Genomic DNA, 5,063 nt, shown 5'->3' with positions numbered 1-5,063 from the left:
TGGAGCAAATTTGTGTTTGTGTTCTGTGTTATTTTCTGTTTTGTCTCTGTGTCATGTTGTCTTGTCTTTGTTTCATGTTGTCTTGTGTTGTCCATGTCTGCTGTCTGAAGGGTTTGAGTTCCTTCAGAGGTGGGTTCTAGGCCCCCCCCCAGAGATGGGTTAGAGTCCCCTTGGTGGTCGCTGTTGGTCCCATAAGGGGCTTACACCTGTGACAGGCAGATGTGCTAGTTGTCACAGGCCATAGCCCTAGAGGACGCTCTAGGAGGAGAAAGGATTCTAGAGGCCACTTTAGAATCCCGTTGGGACATGGGATCAGAGATGGTCCACCTTATCCCAGAAGCAGCTAAGGTTAAGCTGCAGTTTGGGCCAGGTACTGAAAGGTATCAGACATCTGTTAGGATGCCTTGTCTTGGTCTTGTTTGTCTAGTTTGTTTTCTGTGGTATTGTCATGTCTTTTTGATTTTTGTTTCATTTTTGAACTTGGACTGATGACTGTGTTTGAAATCATGGACTAACGACTGTGTTTGAAATCATGGACTTCCTGTTTTGTTTGTCAAAGAGTTTTACTTGGTCCTCTTGGTGCTTAACTTGGGAATGATTTGCTTGAGAAAAATTGTTTTTTGCCAGGGTGTTTTGTCTTTCTCCCTTGAGCCTCCTCCCAGAGGAGAGATGCCCCTCCCTTTGCTCCCCTTGCCCAGTTTAGCTCCTGTCAACAGTTAATCACACATGTGTGTGAAGGACTCCAGGTTAGCGAGTGGTCCTGTCTGAAGCAGGCATTAACAAGAACCTGAAAGCTTTGCCTTGAATCCTGAAGAAGGGATCTCCCTGTTGCTTAGACACTCACAGCTTCTAAAGAAGGGACAGCACAGAATGGGGAAGTGTGGGGCTAAGGGTGGCAAGTGTGCAGGCCCACTAGCAAGCAAGCTTTAGGCTGCAGGAGAGCAGTGGCGAAGCTCAGGCCGAGCTGGCGCGAGAGGAGTTTCAAGGTGATGAGGCCGGCTGGGGCTGACGCTTTGACAGCAAAAAGATAGTGTAGAGTTAGTAATTGTTTTAAAGACTATTATGAGACCTTTGGCTCTGAAAAAAAATTCCAGTCGCTGCCTTCAGTGTCCAGACCTTCAACACTTGCTCACAGAAGGAGAGCGTTCATTAACAGAACTTTCTTTGAGGGAGCCTGCTTCCCTCCCCTTACCTGCTGGCCCTATTCCAAGAGAGGAGTCAGTCTCCAACATTAAGTCATCTTTCCCGTTAGTCATCAGTGACATGGAAAATGTCTCTGATCCTATTCCTGCAGCAGTCAGTTCCTGCCCCTGTGGTCAAAATGCCCCAGGTTGGGAGGCAGGGAAGCCCCTAAAGTAGTTTCAGAAAAAAATCTGCAACAAACTGCGAAGAACTTTGTTTTACTAGTCAGAATTTAGAATTCAGGCTTTGTCTGTGATTATCCTAGAGTGATAACAGGAGAAAGTCTTGCATGGGCTCTTCAGTCTACTTCTACTGGAGACTGTGTCCAAGGTCAGGATCAATGTTTTCTTTTCCATAAGCCCTTAACCCAGTGAGACAACTTGGTGAAGAGCTGGTACTGCAGTCCTGGAACTCTGAGGCATGGGTAGGGCTGTAGTTCTATTAAAGGTTAGTGCTCCAATGTTAACAATCTCTTTATTAGAGGTAAGAGGCAGGAAGCCCAGTTCAACTTTGACTTCTGCCTCAGAAATGGCAGGGGAAAAAGTCCTGAAATCCCCAGGTGAACCTGTTACAATTCTTTTGTCAGCTGCTTGGCATCTACCACCCAGGTCGTAACCATCTCTCCATCATTTTGTAATTAGTTTTTACTGGAAGCCTAGTGTCGTTTGGAGGCTGGGTCTCTGGAGAGATGAAGCCACTGAGCTGACACTGAAAAGAGGTACTCCTTAAGAGAAAATCTAAGTCCAGAGAGACAGCCGGTAACAGACAGGCTGCCCCTCTGCTCGCCTTTTTGTTTCACGGGCACAAGGCTTGTACTTATTTTTGCACTGGCCTTTTTATCCCAAGAAAGCTTCCTCATTTAGCTGTGTGACTGAATGCTATTTGTCCTCTTCACTGGACCTCTATTTTCTAGACTCTCTTCTTGTTTTCACTTGAGATGCTTGTTAGTAGCTGTTACAGGTCTTCTTTACCACCAAGGAAAGACAGAATCCTACTAAAGGCCAGAAAAAATGTTCCAGACATGGATGAAAGACCCTCACTCCTGCCTGTTGACTTCAATACCCCTGAAGGTAGGGAGTATGCCAAGGTCTATCGCCAGACTCCAATGGTAGGTCTTTATGGGCTGGAAAATGCCCCACCAATTTGGCTAAGATAAGGGAAAGCTATAAAGAGAAAGTTGCAGAAACTTGAGAGGTTAAGATAAGTTGCTGAGAGAGTTAGTGTAAGTTGCAGAGAAAGTAAGGTTGAAGTGTGGTTCAGGGTCTGTGCACATATGTGGATAGCATCTAGTAGCTGTAGAGGAAGATGCAGAAGATAGCATAACAGAGAGACTGAGGAAGAGAAAGAGGAAAGAAGACAAAAAGAGCAGGAATCTAGGGAAGAGGAAGAAAAGAGACAAAAAGAAGAGGAAGCTAGAGAGCTAAAGAGAGATAAAAGACAAGAGTGGATCTTATACTGGCCCCAGCAGTTAGAGAGACTAAGAAGACAATACCTGGCAACAGAAGAGAATTCCAGGCTAAAGATCAGTGTGCCTATTGCAAGGAAAAAGGACACTGGGTCAGGGACTACCCCAGGAAAAACAAGAGGGGGCTTTACAGCAGCCCTGAAGGCAAGCCTCTCGGTCCTAGAGAGCTGGCTATGCACAAAGATAGGACGGAAGCCCGCCCAGTTGTTGAATACGGGGACACAACACTCCGTGCTCCTACGCCCAAATGGGCTAGTGTCCAGCAAGACCTTGAGTACAGGGGACTACCAGCAACAAACAATACTCATGGACTACCCGAAGAACGGTGGACCTTGGCGTGCGCCAGGTATCCCACTTGTTCCTTGTGATCCCAGACTGCCCCTACTAGTCTGAACCCTGCAAACCTGCTACCAGACCCTGACCTAGACCCCACTTCATGACTGTCAGCAGGTGCTCACTAAAGCACAGAGGTGGTGTAAAGATCTGACTGACCAGTCACCAGAGGGGGCGATGCCACCTGGTTCACAAATGGGAGCTGCTTCTTAGAGGAAAAAAAACATGGGCTGAGGCAGCAGTGGTAGATGGAAACAGAGTCATCTGGGCTCAGGCCCTACCAGAAAGCACCTCTGCTCAGAGGGCAGAGCTCGCTCCTCTCACCAATGCCCTTGAGCTGAGAAAGAGACTTAACATCTATGTGGACAGCAGGTATGCCTTTGCTACAGCCCATCAGCAGAGGGGCCTGTGACATGTGAGGGCAAGAAAAAAGAGATTCTGACTCTGTTAATGGCCCTCCATGACACAGCCAGGTTGAGGAAGAGATTCTGGTACACCTCAACGAGAACGAAAATCCTGCTAACAGATGGCCTCGGTAGTCATCATGAAGATACCGGAAGAAATCTTCCCCCAGTTTTGGGTGCCCAAGGTAATTGGGTCAGACAATGGCCTTGCCTTTGTTGCCAAGGTAAGCCAGGGTGTGGCCAAGTGTTTACAGGTCGATTAAAAATTATACTACATCTACAGACCTCAAAGTTCAGGACAGGTAGAGAGAATAAAAAAAAATTCTAACAGGAACCCTGACCAAATTGACCATGGAGACTGGCGCAGACTGGGTGGCACTCCTTCCCTCTTGCTTTCTTCAGAGCAAGAAATAGCCCTTCCAGATCCAGCCTTACCCACTGTTTGAGATCTTATATGGGGCTTCAACTCCTCTGACTGTATTACATGATGCTATTGAACCAACATGTCATAGTAACAATAATTTATATGCCACGCTAAAAGGCCTACAGGTGATAAGGAAAGAAGTCTGGTTGCAGCTGGCAGCAGCTTATGCCCCACAGACCCCTGAGACATCTCACCATTTCCAGGTCAGAGACTCCATCCACGTACGACAACACCAGGCCCAGACACTTGAGCCTCGCTGGAAAGGACCACACCTGGTGCTGCTGACCACCCTGACAGCCATCAAGTGTCAGCCCTCACCAGCTGTGTACTAGCTGTTGGGGTTGGGGGCTGGGACCTGGAGGGACACTTAGATCTTTAAAAAGCTCCCTAGACTTGTATGTCAAATAAGTAGATACATCAGAGACTTGACTGGTGGATGCTGTGATGGGGTTGCTGTAATGCTCACTTGAGAACTGTGCTTTGGAAACAATAATTTTATGTTTTCCCTGGGTTCCATCAAGATTGATCCCCCAATCACAAGTGTGGTGGTAAGCTTGATTTCTATTGCAAATGATGTAACATTCCCTCACTATGAAGCATTGCATATGTTAGTACTCCTAACACTTGGGCCTGTGCCTCAGGAATCACAGCCTGTATAAGTTTAGAAGTTCTAAAAGGCAATCATGACTTTTGTGTGTTAGTTCAGATAGTACCCAGATTGTTATACCATCCTTATGAGGACATACTAACTATTGGGATCCTGATGCTAGAGACTTAGTAAGGCAGAAAAAAGAGTTGGAAATTACATTGGCAATTGTCTTAGGGCTGAGTTTAGGTGCTGCAAGGGCAGCTACAGGGACATCTGCTATTGCCCTGCAACACAAGGTTTATGGAAAATTGAGAACTGCCATTGACTTAGATATAGAAAGAACAAAAAAGAATTTAACTGACCTCCAAGAATTCCTGTCCTTCCTCTCAGAGATAGTCCTTCACAATAGGAGAAGATTAAACCTGCTATACCTTAAAGAAGGAGGCCTATGTGCTACATTAAAAAAAATTTTTGTTTATATATATATATATATATCACTCAGGAAGAATTAAAGACAATTTGGCTAAGACTAGAAAAATATCAAAACAAAGTTTTTAAAAAGAGAGAGAGCTCAAGACAAAAATTGGTTTGAAACCTGGTTCAATTATTCCCCTTGGTTCACAACTCTAATTTATTGCTTATTAGAAAACATATTGTTAAGACAAC

This window comes from Rattus norvegicus, chromosome 10 (genome assembly GCF_021556685.1).
Source record: "Rattus norvegicus strain SHRSP/BbbUtx chromosome 10, alternate assembly SHRSP_T2T, whole genome shotgun sequence".
NCBI classification, from domain to species: Eukaryota; Metazoa; Chordata; class Mammalia; order Rodentia; family Muridae; genus Rattus; species Rattus norvegicus.
This window is presented reverse-complemented; position numbering follows the sequence as displayed.